Source organism: Alnus glutinosa, chromosome 4 (genome assembly GCF_958979055.1).
Source record: "Alnus glutinosa chromosome 4, dhAlnGlut1.1, whole genome shotgun sequence".
In the NCBI taxonomy this organism is placed as follows: domain Eukaryota; kingdom Viridiplantae; phylum Streptophyta; class Magnoliopsida; order Fagales; family Betulaceae; genus Alnus; species Alnus glutinosa.
Genome location: NC_084889.1, coordinates 34,004,302 through 34,019,744, shown reverse-complemented (window position 1 = coordinate 34,019,744; position 15,443 = coordinate 34,004,302). Strand labels below are relative to the sequence as shown.

The 15,443-nt window shown below is 37.2% G+C and overlaps 2 long non-coding RNA genes across 4 annotated transcripts in view; one reads left to right on the top strand and one right to left on the bottom strand.

The window, feature by feature from the left end:
* Positions 1-14,821, bottom strand: part of LOC133867252 (uncharacterized) — a 73,127-nt gene extending 58,306 nt beyond the window's left edge. The window contains exon 1 of the long non-coding RNA XR_009900016.1: positions 14,678-14,821. This is a non-coding gene — a long non-coding RNA (uncharacterized LOC133867252). The remainder of the gene's footprint in view (positions 1-14,677) is intronic.
* LOC133867251 (uncharacterized) overlaps positions 1-15,443 on the top strand; it is a 90,460-nt gene that overhangs the window by 27,523 nt on the left and 47,494 nt on the right. The window lies entirely within an intron of this gene.

Genomic DNA, 15,443 nt, shown 5'->3' with positions numbered 1-15,443 from the left:
GATCGAATTCATCATTCATATCATGCAGGTCATCAGTGGGTAATATGATCGGTACACACTCGTGATATGCATTATCTGCATCACTACTCCCTTCCCCCTGACCAACATCGTACACGTTGCGCGGTTTAGTCCTCACGGCACAAACCCAGTTTGGGTTCCTTTCATCCTCGACATAAAACACTTGGTCTACCTGAGAGATGTAAGCACGTAAGGCTCGTCAGTAAGCAGTTCTCCCCTGTGGACGAGGTGAGTGAAGTTGACAAACGCTAGACCATAATGTTCGACTCTAAATCCTCTGTCCATCGTGGGGTCCGCCCAATTGCACTTAAATAGGACGTACGTAGTCCTATCGTAGTACTCGACCTCAACCACATCGGTTAACTGCCCGTAGTAGGTTTCGCCTTCAACGGTTGGCACACATACGCCGCTGTTCTGAGTCCTCCTTCCCACATCATGGGCTAGCGTGCGGAACAGTTTCCCGTTTACCACGTACCTGTTATACTTCACTGCTGTCTCCTTCAACCCTCTACTGCACATAACCAATTGCAGCCCCAATTCCTCCCTACCTTGATCGTCAAGGCCATCAACCTATGTTATCATTTCATATATTAAAAGAATACATCGGTTAATACCAGCATATTGTCGAATCCTATCTTAAATTGACACTGAAAATAGGTAAATACTATATACGAAAATACCACTATTTCCTTACATATGCGCGGTACCACTCGCAGAACTGCTCGTGATGTTGGGCTTCAATCAGAGCGTCTGTGATGCGACCCCTAACGCATGATCACCTAATAGCGTCTTTGTGCATCCTACATTCAGCGGATATAATTAAAAAACTAGTTATTATCAATTATATCATTTGAATCCGGTTCAATATGTAAACACTACTTACATCCGCAAATTGAGAAACTCTTCAGAGTTGAACACAATATAACGATGAATCTGATGCATCGTCAACCGGTTCAAACTAACTCGCATTCCCGCCCCCTTGGAACCATCAGGGTTTCTCAAAGGTCTGTTGTGGAAGGTTGGTACATTTTCTAGATATCTCGAACAGAACGTTACTAGTTCGGTCGCTATGTAACCTTCCGCAATGCACCCCTCAGGAGCCGCTTTGTTGCGCACATTCGACTTGAAACCCCCAAGACTCCTGGTGCACACACAAACATTAATGGCTTGTCCCCGTTTAATGCCACGAGTGACATGAAAAATAAAAAATATTAAAATATATATATATATATATATATATATTCTGCTGTATTTTACCTCTCTGCCGGGTACATCCACCTATATTGCACGGGTCCGCCGAGTTTACACTCGCGCACAAGATGCACGACCAAGTGGACCATGCTAGTAAAAAACCCAGGAGGAAATACCTGTTCCAGCTTGCACAGTGTGATACAGACGTCACCCTGCAGTCGGTCCATCTCAGCTTGGGTTAGCTTGGTTGAGCATATGCCTCTGAAAAATGCTGACATCTCAACTATAGGTCTGACCACTTTGTCTGGCAATGACTGACGCAATGTAATTGGTAGAAGCTGCTGCATCAGTATGTGGCTGTCATGACTTTTTAACCCTGAAATTGTACGGTCCTTCATCCGAACACACCGTGAAATGTTAGACGCATATCCGTCTGGAACTCTCACATTTCGAAGCACCTTTAAAAAGCTTTCTTTATCCTCCCTGGACATCGTGTGACAAGCCGCGGGTATAAATGTTTTACCATTTGCGGCGGTGAACGGATGCAATTTAGGTCTCAACCCCATCTCCTGCAAATCCAGCCGAGCTGCCAAGTTGTCCTTCGTTTTCCCTTTGATGTCCAAAATAGTGCCAAGTATATTGTCCATGACATTTTTCTCTATGTGCATGACATCAAGATTGTGTCTAAGCAAATTGTCCTTCCAGTACGGCAATCTGAAGAAAATACTTTTCTTCTTCCACACAACATCATCAGCACCCCGTGCATCCGTCTTCCGCTTCTTCCGTCTCGTCTTACCCGCGGTCTCATCCCCAAACGCAACTCCGTCCAACTGTTGGAGGATCTCGACCCCGCAAGGCACATCAGGAGCACATTCTAACTCCTCAGTCCCATCAAACGTTCTTCTGTTCAGCCGCCACAGATGTTCGGTTGGCAAGTACCTCCTGTGTCCCATGTAACAAAATTTACAACCGTTCTTCAGATGTTTAGAACGCGTCGAATGCATGCAACAAAGACATGCCTTCACACCTTTGTTAGGCCAACCGGATAAATCTGCATACGCCGGGAAGTCGTTTATTGTCCACATCAACTGAGCACGCATATTGAAATTCTCCATCTTCGCAGCATCTAGTGTTCGTACCCCTACATCCCACAGCTCCAACAGCTCATCAATCAGTGGCTGAAGGTAGACGTCGATATCCATACCAGGTGAGCTCGGTCCGGGGATAACCAGTGACAGGATGAACGACGTCTGTTTCATGCACATCCAATGAGGCAAATTGTACGGTACAAGCAATACGGGCCATGTGCTGTGGGATGTACTCATGTTCCCAAATGGATTGAATCCATCTGTTGTCAGTCCAAGCCGCACGTTCCTACTGTCAGCCATAAAATCTGGATGTAGAGAGTCGAACGATCTCCATGCCTCACCGTCCGCGGGGTGCCTCAATACGCCGTCCCTAGTGCAGCCATCTGCATGCCATCTCATATTGTGCGCCGTGTGCTCCGACATGAATAACCTCTGTAACCGTGGGATGAGTGGAAACCATCTCAACACCTTCACTGGACGTTTTTTCCTCGACGATATTACCTCACCATCCTGATCGAAATGTATATCAGCCATCCACTTAGATTCTCCACATACTGTGCAGGTATCTAGATCTTTATTGTCTTTCCAGAATAGCATACAGTCATTACGGCACGCCGGAATCTTCTCATACCCGAGACCCATGGAACTGAGGAATTTCTTCACCTCGTACGTATTCACCGGCAATGCCTCATCGCAAGGAGGCAATAACTGACTGACAAGCTCAAGAATATCAGAAAAAATCTTGTTACTAATACCTCCAATGCACTTCAAGTTGTAGAAATGTACAGTAGCACTCAATTTACTGTGCTTTGTCCCGGGGTGAAGTGGCTTGTCGGCAGTCTTCAACAACTCAAGGTACTTCAATGTGTCCCTTCCAGAGGTTCCTTCATTTACTTCTCCGGGCTGGCCAACATGATCGGTATCTGATGCATCGTGCACGCCGAAGGCGTCATGCAACATGGCGTGCATGTCACCACCTTGTTCCAGGTCTCCGCCTTGTTCTGTGACTTCTACATGTTCAATGCCACATGCAGCCATATCTGTGACACTGGGATGGTCGTGACCCCGAACAGGAACAGCAGGGTTTAGGGTTGTCTCACCGTGCATATACCAGAAACCGTATCCCGTGCACATTCCCTTCCCCCCTGTCAGGTGGGCAAGAACGTAATCTGGGGGGTGCCGCTGGTTATTCCGGCAGTACTTACATGGGCAGTAAATTTTGCCATCAACAGACCTACAGTTACGAACGGCGAATGCCACGAACGCTCTACACCCGTCGTTATACTGTGTCGTACCTCTAGGTGCTGACATCCACGACTTGTCCATATTCCTCTGTACGCGAGTTAACAGTCTGAAACGAAATATGTTATTTGATTACAGCAAATAAAGTGCTTGTTTGTTTAATGTTTGTTTTAAACAGTTAACTCAAAGTATCATTTTTTCATACTTTTTTTAGGGGTTAGGGTTTTTTCTTTTTAGGTTTTAAGGTTAGGCTTTAGGTTTTTAAGGGTTTAGTTTTTAGGATTAGGGTTTAGGGTTTAGGTAAAAATATTTGTAGGGTTTAGGGTTTTTTAGGGTGTAGGGTTTTAGGGTTTAGGGTTTAACTAAAATAAAATAGTAATAAAAAAAAATAAAAAAAAAGAGAGATCTCGAACCTTTTTCTTTTATATTTTTTAATATTCTTCTTTCTTTTTTTAGGGTTTAGGGTTTTGTTATTTTTATTTTTAGGGTTTATGGTTTTAGGTTTTTAGGGTTTAGTTTTTAGGGTTTGGGTTTAAAGGTTAGGGCTTAGGTTGTTAGGGTTTAGTTTTTAGGGTTAGGGTTAAAAAGGTTAGAGTTTAGGTTTTAAGGGTTTAGTTTTTAGGGTTAGGGTTTTAAGGGTTTAGTTTTTAAGGTTAGGGTTTAGGTTTAGGGTTTAGGGTTTAGGGTTTAGTTTTTAAGGTTAGGGTTTAGGGTTTAGTTTTTAAGGTTAGGGTTTAGGTTTTTAGGGTTTAGTTTTTAGGGTTTAGGTAAAAATATTTGTAGGGTTTAGGGTTTTTTAGGGTGTAGGGTTTTAGGGTTTAGGGTTTAACTAAAATAAAATAGTAATAAAAAAAAAAAGAAAAAAAAAAGAGAGATCTCGAACCTTTTTCTTTTATATTTTTTAATATTCTTCTTTCTTTTTTTAGGGTTTAGGGTTTTGTTATTTTTATTTTTAGGGTTTATGGTTTTAGGTTTTTAGGGTTTAGTTTTTAGGGTTTGGGTTTAAAGGTTAGGGCTTAGGTTGTTAGGGTTTAGTTTTTAGGGTTAGGGTTAAAAAGGTTAGAGTTTAGGTTTTAAGGATTTAGTTTTTAGGGTTAGGGTTTTAAGGGTTTAGTTTTTAAGGTTAGGGTTTAGGTTTAGGGTTTAGGGTTTAGGGTTTAGTTTTTAAGGTTAGGGTTTAGGTTTTTAGGGTTTAGTTTTTAGGGTTAGGGTTTAGGGTTTAGGTAAAAATATTTGTAGGGTTTAGGGTTTTTTAGGGTGTAGGGTTTTAGGGTTTAGGGTTTAACTAAAATAAAATAGTAATAAAAAAAAAAAAGAGAGATCTCGAACCTTTTTCTTTTATATTTTTTAATATTCTTCTTTCTTTTTTTAGGGTTTAGGGTTTTGTTATTTTTATTTTTAGGGTTTATGGTTTTAGGTTTTTAGGGTTTAGTTTTTAGGGTTTGGGTTTAAAGGTTAGGGCTTAGGTTGTTAGGGTTTAGTTTTTAGGGTTAGGGTTAAAAAGGTTAGAGTTTAGGTTTTAAGGGTTTAATTTTTAGGGTTAGGGTTTTAAGGGTTTAGTTTTTAAGGTTAGGGTTTAGGTTTTTAGGGTTCTAGTTTTTAGGGTATGAGTTTAAAGGTTAGGGCTTAGGTTGTTAGGGTTTAGTTTTTAGGGTTAGGGTTAAAAAGGTTAGGGTTTTGGTTTTAAGGGTTTAGTTTTTAGGGTTTCGGTTTTAAGGGTTTAGTTTTTAAGGTTAGGGTTTAGGTTTTTAGGGTTTAGTTTTTAGGGTTTAGGTTTTTAGGGTTTAGTTTTTAGGGTTTCGGTTTTAAGGGTTTAGTTTTTAAGGTTAGGGTTTAGGTTTAGGGTTTAGGGTTTAGTTTTTAAGGTTAGGGTTTAGGTTTAGGGTTTAGGGTTTAGGGTTTAGTTTTTAAGGTTAGGGTTTAGGTTTTTAGGGTTTAGTTTTTAGGGTTAGGGTTTAGGGTTTAGGTAAATATATTTGTAGGGTTTAGGGTTTTAGGTGTTTAGGATTTAGTTTGTAGGGTTAGGGTTTGGGTTTACCTCACCATAAAAAGTAATTAAAAAAAAAGAGATCTCTCCCTTTATTAATTTTTTCTTTTTTAATATTCGTCTTTCTTTATTTATGGTTTAGAGTTTTAAGGTTTCTTTTTTTAGGGTTAGGGTTAAAAAGGTTAGGGTTTAGTTTTTAGGGTTAGGGTTAAAAAAGTTAGGGTTTAGGTTTTGAAGGTTTAGTTTTTAGGGTTAGGGTTTTAAGGTTAGGGTTTAGGTTTTAGGGTTTAGGGTTTAGGGTTTAGGTTGTTAGGGTTTAGTTTTTAGGATTAGGGTTTAGGTTTTGAAGGTTTAGTTTTTAGGGTTAGGGTTAAAAAGGTTAGGGTTTAGGTTTTTAGGGTTAGGGTTTTAAGGTTAGGGTTTAGGGTTTAGGTTTTAGGGTTTTAAGGTTAGGGTTTAGGTTTTTAGGGTTTACGTTTTTACGGTTTAGTTTTTAGGGTTAGGGTTTTAAGGTTAGAGTTTAGGGTTTAGGGTTTAGGGTTTAGGTTTTAGGGTTTTAAGGTTAGGATTTAGGTTTTTAGGGTTTAGTTTTTAGGGTTAGGGTTTTAAGGTTAGGGTTTAGGGTTTAACTAAAATAAAAAAGTAACAAAAAAATTTCACTCTTTTGTAGGGTTTAGGGTTTTTAGGGTGAACGGTATTTTGGGCTAGGGTTTAGGGTTTATGGTTTTTGCTTGTTTTTTAGAGTATAAAGCTTAGGGGTTTGGTTTTGAGATTTGATCATAGGGATTTTTATATTGGTTTTGATTTAGGGTTTAGGGTTTATTGTTTACACGTTTGTTATAAATTGAATAATAAAAAGAATTATTATAAATGGTAGACGGTGGCCAAATTTAATTTTCTGTATCTATCCAATAATCGTTGGATACGATCATTTTATTATAAAATGATAGCGAGTTTACTTTGAAATGTTTTATTTTTTTTTGTAAAAAAATTACCTGAGAATGAACAATTAAACTTTTTTTCTTTGTTCTTAAAAAACCCAAAAATTGTTGAAATAGTACCGCATAGTTATTTATATTTTATTGGTTTGGATCATTGATTTTATGATGAAGTTAATAAAATAATTACCACAAATAATAATCCACACACCAATTCGTAGTACAGTAAAACATATTACAAAAAAAAAAAAAAAAAATACCACAACTGTACGAATATTTTTCATGCATAACGACCAACCACATCAAAATACATAAAATTACACAACAATAGATATTCAAACCCAACAAAATTAACAGCATTGCATAGACCATTATTAATTGCTAAATCCACAATTATTATATGAAACTATTAAAAAAATTAGAAACAGATTTGAAACAAATTAATTTAAATGCACCAAGTTTATTATAGCCAAAATTAAAGAAAAAAAATTAATGGTAAAATTACTCACAAATATTTTTTTTTGAGTGATTTGTATGCTCCTTAGCCAAAATGTACCTGCATTAAAACATATTAGTCCCAAAATAATATTCACGTAAAAGGCAGAGAGAGAGAGAGAGAGAGAGAGAGAGAGTCAGTGAGATGGGTGTAGAGAGAGAGAGGTCCGGACCTACTGTGGTTCGGTTAGAGAGAGAGAGAGAGAGCTAGAGAGAGAGAGAGCTAGAGAGAGACAGAGAGATAGAGAGAGAGACAGAGAGAAAGAGAGAGAGAGAGAGAGGGAGATGTAGAGAGAGTTAGGACCTGGTTCGGTTAGAGAGAGAGAGAGAGACCTAGAGAGAGAGAGCTAGAGAGAGATAGGACCTGGTTCGGTTAGAGAGAGAGAGAGCTAGAGAGAGAGAGAGAGAGATAGAGAGAGAGAGAGAGAGAGCATGCACCGGAGAGGGAGCTGGCCGGAGAAGACACCGGAGGTCGGTGGTCGGTGGTCGGTGGACGGAGAAGGAGAGAGAGAGAGAGAGAGAGAGAGCCGAGTGAGAGAGAGAGAGGTGAGGGAGAGAAATTTGTGGATCGCATGAGGTAGCTTCCTCTGGAAGCTACCCTGTTTTTTTTTTTTTTTTTTTTAATTAATTGAAAACGAGACCAGGTGGCGCGCGGGAATTGTCCCGCGCAGGTCACCTGGCCAAAAATTGGCCGCGTGGCTTAATGCCACGCGGCCAATTAGAGACGTGTATAATAATACACGTCTCTATCGGTTTTTTTTTTTTTTTTTTTTTTCAAAAAACGAAATTATATATATATAATATGTATATATATATATATATATATATATATATATATATATATATATATATATATATATATATATATATATATATATATATATTTGTATTTGTAAACACAAACCCTAATCCGACCCTAAGTGTATGTAATATATATAGTGTTAACGTTTACGTAAACTCTAACCCATAAAACTAAACCCTAAACGATAACCCTAAAACTAATTCTTAAACCCTAAGTCTCTGTTAAGTTTCATATATATATATAGGTCCTATATATATATAGGGTTAGGGTTTTATTAGATTAGTATTCCATTAACGTAAATCCTAATTAGAGTTAGGGTTTACTTATAAGTATACCATATATATGTAAAGTACTCAACACGTAAAACGTAAATATACTATAAACATATTGCACGTAGCCCATAACCCCTAACCCTATGTTTATATACTATATATAGTCATAAACCCTAACCCTAAGTGTATGTACTTTGTTATGTTGCATATTGTTTTTTTGTTCCTCGCCGTATAATTATGCATATATATATATAGCACAAATTTGGGTTATTTATGCATTTAGTACTCTATATAAACATAAACCTTAACACTAAGTGTATATACAACGTTATTATATATATCTATAAACCCTAACCCTAAGTGTATATATATACTATATATAGCTATACTGTATATAGCTATATAAGTATACTATATATATATATATAGCCATAAACACCAATGTTAGGGTATATACAAGTAACTATAAAGGTATATAGTTTCGGCACGCCGTTTACATGCATGCATATATTATATATATGTATATACATAATATGACAAGATAGATTTGAAATACAAATACAAATACAAACACAAACACATGCAACCCTAAGTGTATGTACTGTACAAATTGTTAAACCCTAAATGTATGAACTGTAGAAATTGCTAAACCCTAAGCCATAAAACTAAACCGTAAACTATAAATTAAAACTAAATCCTAACCCTAAGTATATATATATATATACTATACTAAACCCTGACCATAAAATTGAACCCTAAAACCCATAATCTTAACCCTAATCTTAAGTGTATGTACCATATATATGTAAGCCATAAACCCTAACCTTAACCCTAATATTAAGTGTATGTACTATATGCAAGCCATAAACCCTAACCTTAACCCTAATATTAAGTGTATGTACTATATGTATAAGCCATAAACCCTAACCTTAACCCTAATATTAAGTGTATGTACTATATGTATAAGCCATAAACCCTAACCCTAACCCTAACCCTAAATATATATACTATATATATAGTGATAAACCCTAACTCTATGATCAAATGATAGTTCGACCAAGTTTTGAACATTGAACTAGATCAAATGATAGAGGCATGCAATTTTATACTTGTGTAAGGTATGCTATAATGATCGGGACCACAAGGCGAACACATTCAAATGGATGTTCTACGAACCCTAACCCTGAGAGTATGTACTACACATACAATAAATTAAGTCCTAACGCATAAACCATATTCAAGAAACTCAACCTGCATGTAAACCCTAAAACATAACTATAAGTACAGTACATACTAAATATAGCACAAATTTATTGTTGGGGTATATAATAAGAATTTTTTATATAAATAAATTCAAAAATATTTAACTACAAGTACTGTACAAAACTAATTAGTTTATAAACTCTAATTTGGTATAGGGTACATAGTAATATTATCATGTACATACTATTTGTTTGTTTTTTTTTTTTTTTTTTTTAAAAAAAAGGAATTCTAAAAATATTTTTCTGGAATACACCAGTTAGCCACGTGTATTTTTATACATGTGGCATTCTGTTTGACACGTGTAATTTATACACGCGGCCATCTGGCCGCGTGTATAAATTACACGCGGCCAATTGTTTCTACGCCCCATCTTGCCACGTGGCCGGAGACACACGCTGCCAAATGGCCGCGTGTCTACAGTAACGGTTACTGTAGACACACGGCGATTTACACTGTTTTTTGTAGTGACATTAGAGCTATGAAGTTGCTACCAAGTTTTACTGGTAATGACGCTGAATTCAAGAATGAGATAGTGCATCAGAATCTGACTAATCTAGGAAATTATTTGCCCCATTGCCCATCAAAATCTGTAGCAGCACAATCTGGGTAGCATTGAGCTAAAGTACCTTTCTTTAGAGGGTTTTCTCCAAACATCAGGCACCAATGTCTAAGATAACCGTGAAACTCTTTCTAATCATAACAATGACTACAAAGATCTCAGTTTAGCCGTATGAAACCAAATATTATCCAAACATAACAAGCCCGAAGAAAAAAACTTAACTACAAAATTCATCATAATCTCAATGAAAGCGAAGATTTTGAGGAAGACCCAGAAATTGTAATACAAAGTAAAACCCACTAACCAAGTAAACAATATCAAATAAATGGTGGGCGACAGAGAGAATTACGTCAAGGTACTCTTTGGCGTCTTGGGGATGAGCAAGCTCGCAGTAGGAGACCAAGCCCGATATCATATCGGTATCCATACCCAAACCCAGACCCGTCTCCACCCTTTGGCATAGATCCACTAGCGCCTTCTCCAACCACTGTTCCGGCGACTCCATTCTCTCTGTCTGTGAACTTTTTTCTGTATCGAATGCCTAGAGGCAAATCTGAGTTTGGAGTAATGCTATACGTGCATCAACTGGTGTCAGAAAAATAGGAAAAAAAAAAAAAAACCCCAAAACTTTCCTTTCCTACACTTTTGATTCAGCCAAAAACAAGATCCATACATAGTAAAAAAAAAAAAAATTACGCTTTCAAATATAAAAGAAAAAGCCCACGTACCAAGCCCCTCTAGACGCCATCGAGCTTGATCATGATGAAGGTCTGCTCTATCGTTCTTTCTATCGTTATCTCTGTGAAGTATTTTGAGGTAATAATTTATAATCTTGGCGTCGTCGGCTTCGTCGGAGATCCGGTCGGCTGGTTTCGAGAGAAAGCGAGCTGGGCTTCAAAGGCGTCGGAGATCCGGTCGGTGGGCGCCGGAGTAGACCGTTCGAGAGAGAGAGAGAGAGAGAGAGAGAGAGAGAGAGAGAAAGAGAGAGAGAGAGAGAGAGAGCGTCGTCGGCGACGGATTGTCCGGTCTTTGCTTGGTTTGAGAGATCAGGAGAGCTAGGCGTCAGTGTGACGACTAGTTTTTTTTTTTTTGAAAACATACAAACGGATCCTCACAGTGGCATGACTACATGTCGCTCAGCCAACATATGGCACATGCCCCATAACATGCACATGATAATCAGAGTTACATTTAACAGCGGAATATAATAATCAATGTGCACTGGAACACATATCATAAGCGGAAATACATCTAATACATAACAGTTAATTACAACAAGAGCCATTTACAACCCTATCTATTTAAGGCTTATAAAACATATTACACGAATTACATACTAAAATATAGGCTCAACAAATACATGTGCCACGTAGGACACGAGCCATAAATAAAATACCTAAAATGCGAACTACCCATGAGTCTGTGACTTATGACTATTGCAATATGCTCCAATTATAGCATCCCATAAAATAGGTGGACGAGTCAATATCTATATCCGCAAAACCTGCAACCAAAGTATAAACGTCTGTACGGCTGCAGGGGTTGCTGCATTCACACAGGTGGAATTATGAGCCCACCGCCTTAGCATAAATAAATACACTAAGACCTCAGAGGTATACTATTCATTGAGTTTTTGCAAAAAACCAACTTTTCTTTTCTAGTCATGCATACACTATAACAGCCACCAATTTTATAAACTTTTGTTTGAAAACCCCCATAGCTGATATAGTAAACACCGACTAATAGAAAACATTTAAAGCATACTACGCAGCTAAGCTTATACGTAGAAGTTTCATTGTTAGAAACAACTACATACATCCTCATCTACTATAATACTTTTGATGCAGTGAGACTTAGAAAACAATAACATTTAAATCATGCAACCATCCGATGGAAATATACATAAGCTCTTTTTCATTGAGACTCTTATGCATACCAATACGTCTAGCAAAACTACTTATTACATAAAAATATCACTTATAAAAATAATGTTATACATGCTCATGCTAATGGTTTTATGCCTTGGGAATCGAACCCAAGTATAGTGCTTCAAGGGAATCTAACCCAAGTAAGCACTAGTACCTCAAGGAAATCTAACCTATGGTCGAGGACTTCAAGGGAATCTAATCCAAGTAAGCACCTCGTGAGTACTTCAAGGGAATCGAACCTAAGTAAGTACTAGTACCTCAAGGGAATCTAATCCAAGTAACTAGTGAATACGTCAAGGGAATCTAACCCAAGTAGGCACTTCATGGGAATCTAACCCATGTATAATTTCCCGTGGGCTGTGAACTCACTTCGATGCATGTTTAGCGTTCATATGCTTATGCCTCATGCCTTAAAAACAATATATATTTCATTTCATGAATCATGCCTTAAACACATGCTTTCTTTATAAAACATAAACAGTTCAACATATCATTTCTTAGACAATTTGCATAACTTAAATCTCCAACTTATACTCACTCTAAAATCACATATCATATTCATACTTCAAAACATCATCATAATTTCAATATACTCAAAAGTATTGAAATAATCCAAAACAGATCATAATCAAGATACAGTTGGTTCAGGTTTGTAAAACAATATATATTTTGCAATTCAGCATATATGAAAATAATACTTCTCAGTGAGTAGAATACTCACATTGGCTGCGCGGATTTAATCACTAGGTCTCCTAGACACTACCTTGCAATGTATCATTGTGGAATAACACATTGCACTATTAGCACTTTACGTAGTTAACACCTTAATTAGCACTTGAATTGCTCAAGGCTAAACCGTTGGAAAACTCATAATATTTTTAAAGGTCCCAAACATCTACCCATAAATCCTATACACTAACTAAAACTCAAACAATATTAACTCGAAGTATTTACTAAGGTTTAGATATTAAAATCACTATTTAACTTTTTACTCATATTATTACTTACTAACCCATAATTAATTTCACTAATCCATAAATTATTTTCAGTAACACTTATAATAATATTGGCCTTAAAATTATATTCACTAATCTCTAAATTATTTCTCACTAACATTTTCTCAATAATATTAACCCTCAAATTATATTCGTTAAACTTTTACATAGAACACTACCGTATTTAAAATAACATTAACCCATAAGAAAATCTTAGGGTTAACCTCACAAATACTATTTAAATTAAATACACATTATTATTTATTTTTACTAACATTAGAACATAACCCATAAATATTTATTTTTTACAAAACTCATAGCTAATTTGGGATTAATCATCACTATAACTACAATTAATCCACAAATTAACAATCTACATTTTAATTACTTAAAAACCCTAAATTAATTTAACCCATAAAATTAGAGTTTCCCATCTTATACCAAAATCACAAAAACGCTACCCCGATCATAATATTATTAACCCAATAGCATTAACTCTACATAAAAACTCAGTTAAAATTAAATACCAAAAAGTTGGATTTTAAGAAACTTACCAAAACTTGTCCAAACGAAATCCAACACTAGAGAAGTGTTTAGGAAGCTCTAAACCATGCAAATCCTAAAGGATTAACAAGATTAAACTCCACATTTTAAGATTTAACCTAAAATCTCAAATGACAAGAGTTTAACGTATTCCCTCAAAATGATTTGTGACAACGTAGATTGGGCTTCATAGATCACATTACCGAAGACGGATTTGAGTTTGAACGGTTAAATTTTCATATATCATGATTTTTGTATAAAAACCAAAGAGAAAAGTGAGAGGAAAGCTTAAGAAAAGAAATGAAGGAGCTACTGCGCACATCTAACCTCTTCTTTCTCTTTTTTCTTTAATGGCCGTCGGGTCTTCTTTTCTTTTGTCAAATGGCCATTTGGCTCTTACCATTTTAAATGGCCACATGGCCAAATTGTGTGAAGGGCAAATGCCCTTCACTAGTTTTTTATGAATGTGGGGCGCAGGTCTGCGCCCCACGTTTCACTTATTAAAATTTTTAACAGATTCTGTCAAATGCCACGTCAACGACACGTGTCGCCAATAAGATGGCGACATGTGTCCATCTTAATAAAAATATATAAATTTATTAAAAAATAAATAAAAATACTTATTTTTTTTAAAAAAAAAAACCAAAAAAAAAAAAAAAAAAAAAAGCTGAAGGCTGGGCCACCCCTTTAGGGGTGGCCGTGCGCCACTCCCAGTGGCCCCAGGGGGTGGCGCGCGACCACCCCCAAGCCACAGGGGGTGGCCGCGCGCCACCCCAGAATTGTCTGGGGGTGGCGCGCGGCCACCCCTAGTGGCCTGGGGTGGCCCGAAGGCCAGCCCCGGATCTTCCAGGGGTGGCCTGAAGGCCACCCCCTGTGGCTTGGGGGTGGCCACGCGCCACCCCCAGTGGCTGGGGGCGGCCAGGCCACCCCCAAAGGGGTGGCCCAACCTTCAGCTTTTTTTTTTTGGATTTTTTTTTAATTTTTTTATTAAGAGTAGACACGTGTCGCCATCTTATTGGCGACACGTGTCGCTGATGTGGCATTTGACGGAATCTGTTAAAAATTTTAACAGAATTTGACGCCAGGGATTGATTTGTAATTATTGCATACCACGAGGATCTCCCATGAACTCTTTAAAACATATGGAGTGAAAAATAATTATGGCATACCACAGGGACCAACGGTGCAATTTTCCCTATTAATTGATAATACAAGCTTCCACACGTACACCATATTAATTGATAATTGGACTTATTGTAGATATATAATACAAGCTTCTAAGCACGACATATATGATTTTTAGAGGCCTTATTGTTACAAATACACGTGCATCTGATTATTGGCCACACAACACACCTGATAATCGGCCTTATTTACGTGGATATATAATAACAAGCTTCTAAACACGACGACATAGCTGATTATTGGCCTTAATGTCGATAATAGAAGCTTCTACCGATCATCATGCATTTGCATTATCCCTTGGCGGGCGGCAGCCATGCGTCATTAGCTGCCACAGCAATAAGAAGTACAAGCTACAAGTTAGAATGATAATCGGCCTTATTTACGTGGATATATAATAACAAGCTTCTAAACACGACGACATATATGGCTGATTACTGGCCTCGATCAATGTCGATAATAGAAGCTTCCACCGATCATCATGAAGTTGCAGTCGTACTTGCATTTGCACCTCCAGCCGGTGGTGGCCCTAGCCATGCGACATAAGCTGTCACAGCAATAAGAAGTACAAGCTACAAGTTAGAATGATGAAGACTTACGTACAAATCCAAATTGGAAGAGTTTAATTAACTTCAATACGGATGGGATAATCACAAAACTCTTATTTTACATCTTCCATTTACATGTTTACACGTCAGCATTTCACACACATATATCATAAATTAAGACTCTAGCCCACCCAATAATGGGTAATCACCTTAATTAAAAAAACCTACAATCACTCCAAGACCTTTGGAGGTCGTTCAACCAATATCAGTAGTAATTGATTTTTTTTTTTTGATCAATTCATGCATCACAGACTGATCATATATATATATATATATATATATATATATATATATATATATATATGCGTGTGTGCGTTACAAGTTAGAATGAT